This window comes from Schistocerca serialis, chromosome 6 (assembly GCF_023864345.2).
Source record: "Schistocerca serialis cubense isolate TAMUIC-IGC-003099 chromosome 6, iqSchSeri2.2, whole genome shotgun sequence".
Lineage (NCBI taxonomy): Eukaryota > Metazoa > Arthropoda > Insecta > Orthoptera > Acrididae > Schistocerca > Schistocerca serialis.
The window spans coordinates 438,855,847-438,872,505 of record NC_064643.1 but is presented as its reverse complement, the minus strand read 5'-3'; the positions used below and the strand labels follow the sequence as shown (position 1 = coordinate 438,872,505).

Below are 16,659 nucleotides of genomic sequence, written 5' to 3'. Positions count from 1 at the left end.
CGAGGCGGCCAGAGAAAAAAGAAGAAGAAGTAGAAGGACGAGGAGAAAGAGGAGGGGGAGGAATTGCATTTACAGGAGTGACTGTATTGAATGTAACACACAACGCATTAGTTACAAAAATTTGTGCTTTACACGATCCATTACACAATGCTTTTCGGTCCAATACAGGCACATCGTCGAGTGTAGTTTGCTTATTATTACTGTTGCCTTACTGAAGTCTTAGAAAAGATGTTGTTAAGAGAAGGTTATCCGTCACGATTTGTAAATCAGAAATCAAGGAGAAAAGGAAGGAAGCTAAAATGAGCAAGCGTGAGAAACCTATCAGAAATGCTGGGAGGAACACTTATTGACGTTGTGTTGGCGTTCGTCCGCCTCTGTAGCTAAGTGTCAGGGTAGCTGACTGCTATGCGCAGGACCGGAGTTAAGATTCCCCGTGCTAGCAGGGGTTGTCTCCTTGGTGCGATGACGCGAGTGGCGTCCACTCAGCCTCATGATGCCAACTGAAGGGCTACTTCAGTGTGAAGTAGGAGCTGCAAGATCTGCAAAGCTGACAATGGCCGAGAGAGCGGTCCTCGCTCCTCCGAATGACGCCACTTGCAGCGGATGACACGGCGGTCTATCGGCACTGAATGGCCCGTCAGGGCCAGTACGTAAAGCTGGTATTATGTTGGCGTTTAAGGTGAGAACTGTACTTCTCAGCAGAACACCGCTTTATGCGCACATGTGTATGTTCAGGTCTAAATATTCACGAATTTCTTACAATAAAAGTTAACAACATATGTAGCTTCTTATTCGGTTCCAGATTTAACCTATTGTTGACACTTGTACTGTAGCTACATTGTCTCATTATATTACACGTCATTACACTTATAACATTTTTTTAAATAAATGTGGCTAACTAAATCAACCATACCATTTAGCAATAAATCGAGACTCTTTGCTTTATGGTGGTATATTTCTATTTGTCTTGGGAGATCTATGTTCGTAACATTGGTATGAGTTTCCACTACCTCAGATGGTTATGTTTGTCGTTAACAAATCTCCTGTGTCGAGCATGTGCTGTGCATCGCCAGATTTTCACAAGTAACTTAAGCCGAATGCATTCATATGCTCAAGGAATCGGAACTGGAAGCTTCTGTACGAATTGCGATTTACAGTCTAAGGAGAAGAGAGAGAGAAAAAGAAGATTCACTACGAAGATATTAACCGAATGGGACGAAACTCGGTAAATATAATTTCCATGTACAGACAAAAATTCATTAGAGTTTCAGAACAAATGAGAGATTTTTTCAAGAGGAAGAGCTTAACAAAGTGAGCAAGTTAATAACACGTTGTCCACGTCTAGCTCTTATGCAAACAGTTATCCGGCTTGACATTGACTGATAGAGTTGTTGGATGTCCAAGTGGCGTGTTAAATCGTCAAAATCCCGAGCTGGTTGGATGGCCCTGCCGATAATGCTCCAATCGTTCTCTGTTGGGGAGAAATTCGGCGACCTTGTTGGCCAAGGTAAAGCTTGGCACGCACGAAGACAAGCGCTAGAAACTCTCACCGTGTGCGGCGGGCATTGTCTTGCTTAAATATAAGAGCAGGATGGTTTGCCATGAACGGCAACAAAACGGGGTGTGGAATATCGTTGACGTACCGCTGTGTTGCAAGGGTGCCGCGGATGAGGTGACACCTCAACCCATCGCCACTACTTGTCGGGCCGTATGCCAGTCGGCTGTGAGGTGGGTCACCCGTCGCTCTCTGTAGCGTCTACAGACACTTCTTCTTTGGCCTGGAATCTCATTGACTGGTGCAGAATTGTCTTCAGTTATGAGTCCCGCTTCAAACTGAGCGTCGATGACCAGTACATTACGGGCAGGGTCTTTCAACCATCTCGGCATTTTGACATCCTAACGCGTGAATCGGACAGAATTTGGCACGGTATCTCTCAGAAGAGCATTCAACAACCCTGTTAGTCCGTGTCAAGCCGAATAGCTGCTTTCATATGAGCGAATAGTTGGACCTACGCGTTATTGGCTCTCAACACGTGAAGCTCTTTCTCCTGATTAAATCATCCAATTTTCCTGAAATTGTAATCATTGGTTTGTCTGTACATGTACAGCAAAGCTACCAATTTCCGCCCCATTCGCAAAATTCCTTCAAAGTGCGTCACAAGACAAGATATCTGTAAGCAGCCGGCATGCATTGCAGTGCCTCTTTTTCTTTCTAAGTAGGTAAATGTGTACAAAGCGGACTGTTTGCACGTACAAAATATATGAAAGAGAATGATTTTTTGTTGATGAAATAAAATCTGAAAATGTTTATTCAAGTTTTTTAGGATATTCAGTATTTTCGGTCTTTTCGTCTTGTGTAAAAACTAATAAAATTCCCAGCTGTTTCATTTGTGAGCGTACAACATTTGTATAGTTACTTGTTCGTACCTGGTGTGGGAATACTACAACCCCTAGAGCTGGGTGTGAGAAACCGTGAGATGTAAAAATAATCGATAACGACTGACATTTGTATCGAATCAAAAGTTTTTGGGGTCGCTTGGCTCATTGCTCACAGTCCTGATGACTTGCACCCCTAAGAGTCGGAGTGTGTGGGATGGGGCTTGCAAAGGCAATGACGTATCAACATGTGTCTGGAACAACTGCAGCAATTTATTCCCAAACTGGTCTCGGTACATGCGGAAAAAGTTACTATGACGGTAAGATATTCTTATCATTTCTATGGTTTATGGTATGGATAAAAAGAGTTGGCACAAAAGCATAGCTCATGAACGACTGGAGCAATTTCAATCAAATGAGGTATAGACATGACTCATATTTTGTACGTGAAATGTGTAAATGTGTCTGCTTTGTGTATGTGTACCTAGTTACAAATGAAAGGAGGCACTGCAACGCATACTAGGCACACGCTTGAGATATGAAAAAGCCCTCCTTCCCCTCACCGTTGGAATGAGTGAATCATGAAGGGTTGCTAGGGAGAAAGAAAAGCAGATAAATCGTCTGAGTATTAGCAGTAGGCGTCTTACCTTAGTTAGAGATTTACAGTGCAAGCCGATAGCCGATTTCTTCAGTCCATTAAGGTGTCACAGGCTTTGAGAAACAGCTGATTTCACAATCAGTGATTGCGAATTGGAGGTAAAAAGCGAGGCAGTCAGGTACTATCTGTAAGCAAACAATCTCAAATGCCGTAAATAAATGTCCTCAAACTCCAGGCAAAGCAGAGTTCGGGACCAGAAGGGTTCCCGCGAGCAGAAGAGTCCCACACACAGAAAGTTCAGCCAGCCTCAGATGAACGAGCCTGCAGCAGATACTATGTGATAGAGTATTATACCCAGTTAAGCTTGTACAGTAAGAAGAACTTGCAAACCTTGCCCGTGTGTACCTCTGGAGTAGGGTTTTTGGTTTCTATAGCAACTTTTTTTTACATGTACCTATGTATGTATGTCACCTACACTGTGACGAGCACTTGAACCTAAAGGGTTCAGATGGCTCTGAGCACTATGGGACTTAACATCTGAGGTAATCAGTCCCCTATAACTTAGAACTACTTAAGCCTAGGTAACCTAAAGACATCACACACATCCATGCTCTACGCAGGATTCGAACCTGCGACCGTAGCAGTCCCGCGGTTCCGGAATAAAGCCCCTAGAACCGCTCGGCCACCACGGCCGGCCTAAAAGTGTTCGATTAGAACAATAGAATCTGGCATCTCCATGGTTCGTGGTCTGTAGTACCACACATTACTGTGTATATTCGATTATTAGCTAATTTATGGGTCAGGATGGCCATTTGTTCTAGTAACTGACTGGAGAATCTAGTAAGCCTCATCTACGTTCTCATGAAAACTAGCGCCTATGCTCTTCGGCATCTTCGTTGCAAACATGTGAAAAAGCAATAAAAAGCAGCCCAGCAAGCCGACACAGAGTCTCATTTCTCCTATTATCTTTACGTCTACCTCCCTAGCCTAACGTCCAAGTCATTCTGTACTGTCTCCCACCAAACAGATCTGAAGAAACTCAGCTTGACCCTGTCACCGTGTCACTCGTGTATGCAGCCGCTAGTGTACCAAGAAACGGATGACCTAAAATCCCGTGTCACCTCTGGTCTGAGCGTGAGCTTCTATGGAAGTGTATTGTAAACGACGTCGGATTATGACACCGTTTATATTATTCAAATCACAGTCGTTCTGGAAACAGAAGAAGTTCGAAGGAATACGTTGTTGCTATTGGTGTGACGTTTCCGTGGCAACAGAGAGGTAGACACGACTGCGATATAAGTCTGTGGCGTTACAGCTCCGCTAATGACACCGCTTTGCGGTAGCTTTAGATCATTTTGGGTAGTTTAAAGTGACGGTTAGAGAGAGGGTCTCTGAATAACTGCGCGGAATTCTGTCAGCGGCAGCGCCGACGAAGGTTCGCGGTTATGGTATCTACGACTTTTGCGGAGCGGCTGTATGTGTTCAGTTTGGAGGCAGCTTTTCCTGAAAGGTAAGCGTTTTGTTTGGAAAGTAGCTCACCACTGACAATTCAGTCCTACTACTTCTAATTGCGGGCGTGCGCACAACAACGCACCAAAGTATCATCGCAATCGGATTAATGGTGTAGGAATGCTTAGCAGGCGAACAAACAAATATTCATTGCCATATATTGGATTTAAGCTGCACGTATTCATATGCTCCAGGAACTGGAGTGGTAGCTTCTGCGCGTTTTTACGATACGGTAGGCAGGACTTGAGGACAGTATATTTTATACACAATTTCAGATAGTTCTGATTGTCTTTCTCATGTTGTGGTTTATTAAGTAACCCAGACTTTGTATTTGGGGAACCTGGTAGTTGTCTTGCTTCTTCTGAAACAAGTCAACTTATTTTTGTCTTATAACGAGGCCTAGATATGAGATCAGCAGATACCTGTTTTTTTCTTTTTTTCTTCTGCTTATCTGTGTTTCCAGTTACTTTAGTTGCGTAGGCATTGCTTAAATTTATTTTTTGATTCTATTTAAATCTTGCATAAGGTTTTTTTTCCAGTATTTCAGTGAACGAGCTCTACCTACCATAGTCCTTAGGGGCGTGCGTTTTTGTGTGATGAGATCAAATAATGAGTTCTCTATCGTTATAATATGTGTGTTTTCTGAACGTGTAAAATGCATGCGTTTGTTGCATGTCCGTGATCAAAGAAATATAAGCCTCAGTTGCAACACGCTAAACTGCAGCTGATCTAAAAAGAGGTGACCAGTTAGATTAACTGCAGTTAACAAGCTTTTTATGATCCCCTTTGCTTTCTCTTTGCTGTAGCATTACCTTCTTTTGCATGAAAAGCACCAAGAACCACTGAAAAGTTAGTCTGTGACAGTTAACCTGTGTTAAATGCGACCAAAGTTTCCTGTATTCTTTTCTGTTAGTGATTCTCGTAGAATTTGTCAACATAATTCGTAGAGAGTCTGTCGTCACTGTCACCTTTGCATCAAGTCTTGTTTGCGTACAGACCTCCAAACCTTCGTGTTAATTACCCTATTAATGTTCTCCGTAACACATGTGTTTTTATACACTTCCTTGGTCAAGTGTTTGACAGTACGTACGTTGCTAAACGGCTAGCAGCTCGTCCCCCAGTTTGATCGCACGTAGTTCAAGTTCCTCACATACAGAAATTCACGAGTTCCAATCACCAAATTAACCTTACTTCTGAGTAGAGACTGCACAAAACTAATTTTACTTTAAGCGTATATATCAAACGTACATAGAAAATTAAAAATTACACTACGTAATCCGTTTGGATACTAGTTTTTCAATTTTGCTTCAGGACAGACACAGTGCACCATCATATTGTTAACCATTTCGAAATCCCAACCGATTTTCGTTAATGTCGTGCTACATATTCTTTTCATCATACAAAAATCATATTTCACTGTGTGTTTCAGAATAATTCAGTCAGCAGAAAGTTTTTGCCTGACTTAGTTTCACTGTCATAAACGTTCGCTCTTTGTTGATAGCATGCATGTTACGGAAGAAGTGTGTGGAAGATAACATTCAAAACATATCGCGTGTTTCTAGCGAAATCTAAAAATATATCAACAGCTCACCGGCCTTGATCCCTTTTCTGCCTTACCGGGAGTGTGGAGATGTAGATAATGTCCAACCTCACATTGCACTCACAGAGTCATATCCCGTGATGATATCAGTCACGACGAACCGTTTGCGTTTTTTAAGGTGTTCTCTGTTTATAATCAGTGTTTCATATCGGGAGAGAAACGTGGATGACGTATGTATGTTGACAAACAGGGCACTCTAAAGGGGAGGTGCAATTGAGGACATCAATAATAACGAGAAAAAGCTCAACTCACTTTTATTCGTGATGTCAAGGTCGGCAATAACTACATGCGCCATCGTCAATTAAAAACATTAGCCTTGTAACGATTGAGACTGGTTATGGTCAATGACGGACTGTTACACACCCCAACAAACCAGCAGGGCGAATACCAAAGCCAGCATGGAACTATGGCTATCTAAAATATTTGCACGACGTGTGTGTAGGTGATGGTGTACTCGAGATATCTGTTATAGTACGATATGGTTAGTTCACATGCCCATCAGTTTTGCCGCAGTGGTAAAACCAGTTCCCGGCAAATCACCGAAGTTAAGCGCCGTCGAGATTGGCCAGCCATTTCGAAATCCCTTCCGATTTTCGTTAATTTCGTGTTACATACTCTTTTCATCATACAAAAATCATATTTCACTACGTGTTTTAGAATAATTCAGTCAGTAGAAAGACCGTCCGGTCTGCCGAGCGCTGTTGGGAAGCGGTGTGCACTCAGACCTTGTGAGGCAAATTGAGGAGCTACTTGACTGAGAAGTAGCGACTACGGTCTCGAAAAGTGACAAGGGCGGGGAAAGCGGTATGCTGACCACATGCCCCTCCATATCCGCATCCAGTGACCCCTATAGGCAGATGTTGACACGGCAGTAGGTCAGTGCTGTTGGGCCTTCCGACGCCTGTTCGGAAGGAGTTTAGTTTACTTTTTGTGGATAATTCACATAGGAATCAAACGAGTCACAATTTAGGGTTATAGATCACAGACTATGTTTAACGTGGTAAATACGAAACACAAAAGATAAAGTCAAATTGGGCAACAGGAGAAAATGAGTATGGTAGAACCGTGAATTCCTATTAGATATTTGAATGTACAGCGGAGGTATCTCCACAAACAAAGTTTAATTCGTAATCATTAATGTCTGTAAGCGTATTGTCATATCGCTGGTTTGGTTGTGGAGTATCTTCGCGGGCAGCCGCGTCGAGCGTGGGACACGGAACTGTTATGTTGTGTTGTGGGTAGCTCTGCATGTGAGAGGCATTGTTAGTACGGAAGTTGAAGTGTTGCTACAAGTGGTATTACAGTAAAATGATGAAATATGGAAGTGATTCAGAGGAAAGTGCGTCAAGATGTAATTAAAGATGAGCAGTGCCGCCGATAATATATTTGTGCATCTTCTCGTTGCGTGTCGCACAGCATCAATCATCCGCGCCGTGTTCGGTCTCCCAGAATGAACTAATGTGAATCAGCAAAAATTAGTTACCATAAAAGAGTGCAGTCAAGTGCCAGTGTCTTGTAGCGAGCGTGAGAACGTGCGTTCGGTCATTGCGTTCCGCATCATCAACAATCAGCCGCGCCGCGACGGTTACGGGCACGCTCGTACGAGTGAGAACTGAAAAATTTACTTTACGAACAGTGACATATCATTACTAGTCTCAAAGAGGACTGGTACCAAATATCTGTGTATGCGTGACGAGCGTAAGAACTTTCGTGCGCTCATTCGGTTTTCGCATTATCAACAATCATCCGCGCCGTGTTCGGTTATGCGTACGCTCGTCCTAGTGATTTTTTGTGGACAGATAATCATCCATTAATTGGGATAAACAATTATGAATTAGAATGTAAACAGTGCAACCTGCGATTTTCTTTTATCGTCTCAGAATACAGATGTTCATACCAGACATAGGACAGTGTTGTGCTTGACGTTGAGTGGCTCCCCTAAGCCCGCTTGCATATTTAGATGGATAATTTCAGGCAAGTCTGCAGCAGTGTGGAGCAGAACAGTACGACCGCCGCGGGATTACCAGGTACGTGGTGTGGACAGGGCGCACGGTCTAGAAAAGCAGAACCGACAACCACTTTAAGGGTTCCCCACCCTCATCAGTACCCCAGGGCGTGTTACATGTCTTTCCCTCAAATTTTATGAGTATTTTATTTATGGCGTGTTATTAAAACTTCGTTATGAGATCTAGTTAGTAGCTAATACATCACAGTTACAGTGAGTTCTCCAGACGAGTGGTGGTCAGCTATGTCCAAATCCTTGTCAAGCATGTTAATAACCAGCATAACGTTGATGGTATATTAGGCTCGGCGGCCTCCTCGGAGCAATTTGAGAGCAGTAGGCTATGATCTGACACTGCGTTTCACTCTCTTCCTTTTTTCCACATCAGCAGCCCTGAAAGTAGGAGCCTCGACTATATATGCACCCCTCATATTAACCTACACTTGTGTACAGAATGGCCGACCAGTCAAAACATATTTTAGGGATTCTGTAAAAATGTTATTTCGGAGGTCCCAGCTTTCAAACACACTCCCAGTGCCAGTTACTTCAGTGTCAACGTGCCTGAAAACAAAAGCCACTTTTCCTTTTGTTTTCTGAAGTCAACTTCACACCACCATTCCCTGCGTCCTGCTGATTAAACTAGCTGCACGCGTTGGTAGATGACAAATAGGGAAGTAGGGAACGAGTTCCGAGTGTGGTTGTTGAAGGAACTTGGAGAGCAGGGAGCAGTTGCTTCTCTCTCTTGCGTTCTAGGCTTCACTCACAGCGGAGGTCCGCCTCTAGCCCTGTTCACCACGACTGGCCACCTTTCACATTGACATGAGTCGGCCCTTTCATGCTTCGTATTTTCCTTATTTTATTCCCGCCGCACCTAGACTGTGCAATACCCCGCGTGTGTGAACTTAGTCTCTGACTCCAGGAAGTGTAGATTTCTATCTACACTACGACACACTCCTTAAGAAACAATGTTGATGCACTTAACACAATGAAAATATTCTATCTGAAATTTGACCCTAACATTAGATCCTAAGGTGGGAATTGCTATGGAATCAGTTAATAACTATAATTTCAAAACTATTGATAACGAAAATGAGATGAAGGGACACTGCTTACTTTAAATGAAATCCAAATCATAATAAACCAGTGATTTATTAGAAAAGTTTGCTTTTGTAAACAAGGAAACCAACACATTGATAATACGAATCTAATGTGACAGACTATTGACCAACCCAAGTATGCTGACCAAGGAATGACAATGTATTCAGACTAAATATACATTCAATTATGTGAATGAACCCCAGAAATCTGAATTTTACTATGCAGTGGTTGGTTGGCAGAACTAAAATGAAAAATGATGAACTCCCACCTAGTGAGCCAGTACTACACAATATGCTGACTAATCTCTTGTCGTCCCGATGGACATGAAGATGTAGGTCAGCATGAGATCTGCACCAGCCCAGGATCTGCAGATCGCGCTAGGTCACCGACATGGCGTTCCAGCGCGGAATACCAGAATGAGCACCAATTGAGCACATGAAGTCGCCTCTAAGGCGACAGATCCGAGAAATGGAAATGTCATGTGGCTAGGGCCTCCCGTCGGGTAGACCGTTCGCCTGGTGCAGGTCTTTCGATTTGACGCCACTTCAGCGACCTGCGCGTCGATGGGGATGAAATGATGATGATTAGGACAACACAACACCCAGTCCCTGAGCGGAGAAAATTTCCGACCCAGCCGGGAATCGAACCCGGGCCCTTAGGATTGACAGTCTGTCACGCTGACCACTCAGCTACCGGGGCGGACTAACAGATCCAAGAATGTCTTCTATCATGCCGTTCTGATCGCGAGATGCGAGAACGCTGCGAGTGTGTCGTCCACGCCATCAACATCAGGATCCGGCACCGTGGCGAGCGTCTCTGCCAGGTACACCCGGAAGTGTTCCCACTCGGTGTTGAAGTAGGTCTTGCGTCCTTCAGGTGATGCGGCCCCGTCCGTGCTCAGATCGAAGATCACTGGCAGGTGATGTGAGGACAGGGCCACATGTGTCGTTACGACTGCGTCGTGGGTCACCCCTTTGATGAATGCGATGTCCAGGAGATCTGGGCGGCCTCTCTTGGGATAATGTGTAGGGTCGTATGGCCCCAGCAATATCTCATCATTATCGGTGGCACCCTTAAGAAGCCTCTTGCCGCTGGTGGTGGTGACCCTGGAATTCCACACCGAGTGCTTGGCGTTGAAGTCGTCGCCGATAAAGATGCTGCCACGCATCGACAACTGCGTCTCGAAGTCCTGTTGTCGTAGGAGTCTTCTAGGCGTCCGGTACGCGGCGATGAAGGTCACTTGACCCACTGAGGTGCTGACTGCGACGCCTCTTGCTTCTAGTTGCGTCAGCTCTGGTAGCTGGATTTGGTGGTGTCGCAGCGTTCTTCTTACGTAGACCGCAGTTCCGCATCCTGCTGTTGGTCTATCGTCGCGATAGCACCTGTAGTCAGGTGTCCTCGCGTTTACGCCGGGATTTAGCCATGTCTCACACACGAGGTACACATACACTGCCTAAATTCGCCCTCCTGCTGCCTTATGCTGTTTGCGTTCCAAACGCTGACGGTGAGAACTATGATGTGATTGGGCATCATGGGTGTTTACTTCCTGGTAGGTTAAAACTGTGTGCCAGACCGAGACTCGAACTCGGGACCTTTGCCTTTCGCGGGCAAGTGCTCTACCAACTGAGCTATCCAAGCACGACTCACGTCCCGTCCTCACAGCTTTACTACTAGCAGAAGTAAAGCTGTGAGGACGGGGCTTGAGTCGTGCTTGGGTAGCTCAGTTGGTAGAGCACTTGCCAGAAGTAAAGCTGTGACGACGAGGCGTGTGTCGCGCTTGGATAGCTCAGTTGGTAGAGCACTTGCCCGGGAAAGGCAAAGGTCCCGAGTTCGAGTCTCGGTCCGGCAGACAGTTTTAATCTGTGAGGAAGTTTCATATCAGGGCACACTCAGTTGCAGGGTGAAAATCTCATTCTGGAATCAAGGGTGTTGTTGACTTCTCTTGTGGTGTTGGTCAGGTTGGCCACAATCAGACACGATCACATGCGGTAGTTGGAGTAGCAGCTGTTTGAACTCCCGGAGCATCTCTCGTAGTTCTGCGGTCTCAGTGGTTACAGTGGTCGGAGGTGGTGGGGCGGGCGTAGGCGGCGGCATCCCATCTTGGCGCCCACGCGTCCGGCCGGCCCTGCACGGCGGCTCGTGCTTCTCTCCTGGCGGTCGGGGAACGCCTTCTGCTGCGCGGGAAGGCCACTCCGCCTGCCGCGCCTGCTCGGCGTGTTGCTGTTCGCGTCTTGCAGGCGTTTCCCTTGCGACAACTGCCGCGGTAGCCGCTGCTGCTGCAGTAGCGTACTTTCTTCCCGGCTGAACTCTCCTCGCTGGTGCTGCCGCCCTTTTGCAGTTGCTTTTTTGAAGGCTTTGCAGCCGTGCAAGCTGGCGACATGTTCTTCATTGCAGTTGCAGCACGTGGGTGTCTTCTCGATCGGAAACGATCATTTCCGGCTCTGGTGCTCCCAGCACACTTTACGCAGCGTGGGGACATTTTGTAGTATTTCGCCAGGTGGTCGATTCCCTGGCAATTGAAGCAATGAAGCGGGCCTCTCCGCCTCCTCAGTTTTTCAACTGTGACCCCCCTGAAGCTTCCCACTCTCGTTCCTTGAAAGATCCTCCAGTGCTGGAAGACCTGGAAGAGCGGTACGTCTGGGTCGTCTTTCGGCGACTTCATTCGGGATACTATCCTTATGGTGTACCCCTTGACCTCAAAAGCTCCTTGAGGTACTGGGGGTCCATACTGAAGGGTAGGCGTTGGAAGACTACTTTGAGCGTCTTTGTAGGTTCCGACGAGTACGTGAACCAGTTTAGACCACGGCTGTCAGTGAGGTCCGTAACGCTTTTGTAGTCTTCCGCGGTTCGCGTCGCGATTCTGTACATATCGTGACTTGCTGTCTTCGTAGTAAAGTTGTTCTTGACGACCGCGAGGATCGTCTGTTCTGCTTCTTTAAAGGAGCCCGGCCATTGCACCACGGTGGGTGGCGGCGGGGGCCCCTTGCTTCTCTGCTGCTGTTCTGCTGTCTCCTTCTCCTTCACTTCGAGCTCAGTAAACCGGTTTTTGACGACCATGCCTGCATCTGTACAGCTCTTCCAATCTTCTTGCGTTCGGGTATTTGAAACCCATCCGTGTCAGTGGTCTTAGGGGCTTTGCGCCCTTTCGACGACGCCTTTCTTCGTGTTTGCAGCGTCGGTGCGGTGGTGGGAGCGGCGGTAGTCGCACGTTTCCGGTAGCTTTTCGCACTCGTTTCCGCCGGGCGTTTCTTCGACTTTCCTCCACCTGCATGTCCTCCGTGTCTTCAGCTCCCTCTCCGTCGTTCTCCAGCATGAACTTGGCCGTCCGATGAACGGTGTCCGCGAAGAGTCTTTTATCTGCTTTCGTGACCCGACTTTAGGCCAGGAGAATGGGTCTTCAGTGGACGATGAAACCCTTTCGGGTGTCTTGATCTTGGCAGTGGCGTTCTTTGGTCCGCCCACGTCGAGGGCACGCGTTACTGCGTATGAGGGCATGCCTCCTGCGATAGTAATGGTGCGCTTTTGCTTCTTCTTGTTCCCTTTCTGGGAACGGGTTGCTGTAGGTTGCGAACACGATGTGGCCGCCGGTAATGTGTTACACCCCGGTCGGCGACTCAACCCGCAACTACACTACTGACCATTAAAATTGCTACACCAAGAAGAAATGAAGATGATAAACGGGTATTCATTGGACAAATGTATTATACTAGAACTGACATGTGATTACATTTTCACGCAATTTAAGTGCATAGATCCTGAGAAATCAGTACCCAGAACAACCACCTCTGGCCGTAATAACGGCCTTGATTCGCCTGGGCATTGAGTCAAACGGAGCTTCGATGGCGTGTACAGGTACAGCTGCCCATGCAGCTTCAACACGATACCACACTTCATCGAGTGTAGTGACTGGCGTATTGTGACGAGCCAGTTGCTCGGACACCATTGACCAGACGTTTTCAATTGGTGAGAGATCTGGAGCATGTAGTGGCCAGAGCAGCAGTCGAACATTTTCTGTATCCAGATAGCCCCGTACAGGACGTGCAACAGGCGTTCGTGCATTATCCTGCTGAAATGTAGGGTTTCACAGGAATCGAATGAAGGGTAGAGCCACGAGGCGTAACACATCTGAAATGTATCGTCCACTGTTCAAAGTGCCGTCAGTGCGAACAAGAGGTGACCGAGACGTGTAACCAATGGCACCCCTTACCATCACTACGGGTGATACGCCAGTACGGCGATGACGAATACACGTTTCCAATGTGCGTTCACATCGATGTCGCCAAACACGGATGCGACCATCATGATGCTGTAACAGAATCTGGATTCATCCGAAAAAATGACGTTTATCCATTCGTGCACCCACGTTCGTCGTTGAGTACACCATCGCAGGCGCCCCTGTCTGCAATGCAGCGTCAAGGGTAACCGCAGCCATGGTCTCCGGTTGATAGTCCATGCTGCTGTAAACGTCGTCGACCTGTTCGTGCAGATGGTTGTTGTCTTGCAAACGTCCCCATCTGTTGACTCATGGAGCGGACGTGGCTGCACGATGCGTTACAGCCATGCGGATAAGATGCCTGTCATCTCGACTGCTAGTGATACGAGGCCGTTGGAATCCAGCAAGGCGTTCCGTATTACCCTCCTCAACCCACCGATTCCATATTCTGCTAACAGTCATTGGATGTTGACCAACGCGAGCAGCAATGTCGCGATACGATAAACCGCAATCGCGATAGGGTACAATCCGACCTTTCTCAAAGTCGGAAACGTGTTGGTACGCATTTCTCCTCCCTACACGAGGCATCACAACAACGTTTCACCAGGCAACGCCGGTCAACTGCTGTTTGTGTTTGAGAAATCGGTTGGAAACTTTCCTCGTGTCAGCACGTTGTAGGTGTCGCCACCGGTGCCAACCTTGAGTGAATGCTCTAAAAAGCAAATCATTTGCATATCACAGCATCATCTTCCTGTCGGTTAAATTTCGCGTCTGTAGTACGTCATCTTTGTGGTGTAGTAATTTTAATGGCCGGTAGTGTAGCTTCCTCGAGGTAGAAGTCGCATAACTGCTACTCGATCCATCAGCGTTGTCTCGTGCTTTTGTGTCTTCATCTTCCGTCGTCTTCCCGGAGCGAGACGTCGTAGGTAGCGGACGGTATTACCGGGCGGCGACTTCCCCCGCTACTTGAGGCCTTCGCCGAGGCATTGGCGCATAACGCCGTCTCATCTCCTTTCCTTCCTCCCCCTGGATCTTCATTGGCTGGTTCGTCGTAAACATAGGGTTGGATGGGGCCGCCGACGGAGTAAGCATCGCCGGGCGGCGATCCGCCACTATGCGCTCGTCATCTAGTCTTAGGAAATCATCCACTTCGACTTCCGGGTCACACACAAGCTCTGCCGATCGGCCATCCACCACACCCTTCGCTTCAGCGTCGCGTTCAGCACAGTGCGCCATCTCTGAGTTCCTTTCCGGACGGTAGCGAGTAGCTCTCCTGAAACTGAGCTCCTGAGCGCGGGCAGCCGTCTTAAATCCCCTCCCCGTGCGAGGTGTTCTCTCCGCAGTCCGCGCCCGCGGCCACGCGTCGGCGGTCGCTGGGACGCTGGCGTCGGTGTCTGTGGTGGCGTCGGTGTAATTGCCTCGTCCGCCCAGGTCGCCCGTTCGTTTTGTTTGTTGAGCGTCTTTTTAATTAGACGAAATGCTAGTTCCCAAGCCTTGCTGAGGTTACAGCCTCAATCGCGGTTGATGAGTCCATTCCTGGTACGAATTTCGATAGCCTCTCTAATGACGTTGTCCCAGTATTTAGATGTCTATGCCAAGACCCTGGGATGTTGGTAGTCCATTTTGTGATTTTCGGACAAACAGTGTCTGCGACCGCCGACTTGTTAGGGTACCTAAGTCGCGTGATTGTAAGTCACTCAAATTTCTTTGCTTGTTTCGCTATTGTATTACTATGGTGAGCTCTTTGATGCTCTGATTATTGTAAATTGTTGCTAGTCTGTGTTGCTCTGTTGCCTAGACCTTTTTACGAGGCTGTTAATTTCTGCGACCATCTAAATCACTTCGTAACAGCAAATACCTACGGTGGTAGGGGCCTCTCTTCATGCTGTACTTTTATGCTTGAGGCCAAGTGTATCTGGAGAATACATCACAGGTAAAATGAGAGAGATTAGAGCTTACACGGAGACAACAATTCTTCCCGCGGAGCTTACGTGACTGGAACAAGAAAGGGGTAGAGTGACGGTGCACAAGAAGTACCCTCCGCCTCACACTCTGAAGGTCACATGAGAAGTACTCATGTAGATGGAGATTAATTATTTGTTTGTTTACTGCAAAGGAAATATTATGAAGTTGTATCTTAACTACGAAGTGACTGCAACTGTACAAGCCGATCTTTCCCTGAGGCAAAACAACATGAGATTTTGTAAGTGGTCTTCTGTCACGAAACAAAGGATATTCTGACACTTTTGGCTCTTCGAGCTTTGGAGTGTACAGGGAGGGCGGTGACTAGCGTATATCTATCGTCGAAGCCAGCCAACTACATACGGTTGCAGTGATACGAAACAGTGAAAACGCAAATATGAATTTTAAATTAACTCGTATGGAAGAATATGGAGGCAAGCAGGCAAAACTGAAGCTCGCTCCACTACTGAAGCTCTCTCCACTATCCGATAATGAAAGGTCGCATTCTATACGGTGGGAACACTACGCATTGGAATCCACCTGCCAGCCGAAGTGGCCGTGCGGTTAAAGGCGCTGCAGTCTGGAACCGCAAGGCCGCTACGGTCGCAGGTTCGAATCCTGCCTCGGGCATGGATGTTTGTGATGTCCTTAGGTTTGTTAGGTTTAACTAGTTCTAAGTTCTAGGGGACTAATGACCTCAGCAGTTGAGTCCCATAGTGCTCAGAGCCATTTGAACCATTTGAATCCACCTGATGTGAGTGAGCTGCGACATGACTTTCTTTTGATGGTGTAAAATTGATGCAATGTGTCACAGCGTAAGAATTTGGGGAACACAACCGTCAAACAACGTTGTCGAGCACGAGATACATTCTCTAACGCTTCGTGGGTTTTGTGCCGTTCCCCGAGGAAGTATTTACGGTCTGTTCTTTTCAGCGAGAAGTACGATTACAGGAAACACGTACCTGTACATGTTGGACGCCAGGCCCTTTCAACAGTTACGAGACTGTGACGTCAATTTCATATTTCAACAGGTTGGAGCACCACTGCACTGACACTTGCATGCAAGAGCATTTTGTAACAGTGAGCTTTATCTGTGAGCGGTAAGAGGCATATTTTTGGTCTAAAGGCCACCCCTACCTCTCGATATGTATTTTTTTTTTTTTTTTTTTTTTTTTTTTGTGTGCACGTTTGTGGAAGACTCCGTCTATGTGCCTTCGTTTCCTACAGCTGGGGGTGAACTGCGATGTCGCACAGCAAAATGGTTCAAATGGCTCTGAGCACTATGGGACTTAACTTCTGAG

General features: G+C 46.8%; 1 protein-coding gene and 1 non-coding gene across 2 annotated transcripts in view; both read right to left on the bottom strand.

The window, feature by feature from the left end:
• The window catches only part of LOC126483907 (adenylate kinase isoenzyme 5), a 454,419-nt gene that overhangs the window by 92,819 nt on the left and 344,941 nt on the right, over window positions 1-16,659 (bottom strand). The gene's annotated exons all lie outside the window — the stretch shown is intronic.
• On the bottom strand, window positions 10,748-10,822 carry Trnas-cga (transfer RNA serine (anticodon CGA)). Its single transcript has one exon. It is a non-coding gene; the product is annotated as a tRNA-Ser (tRNA).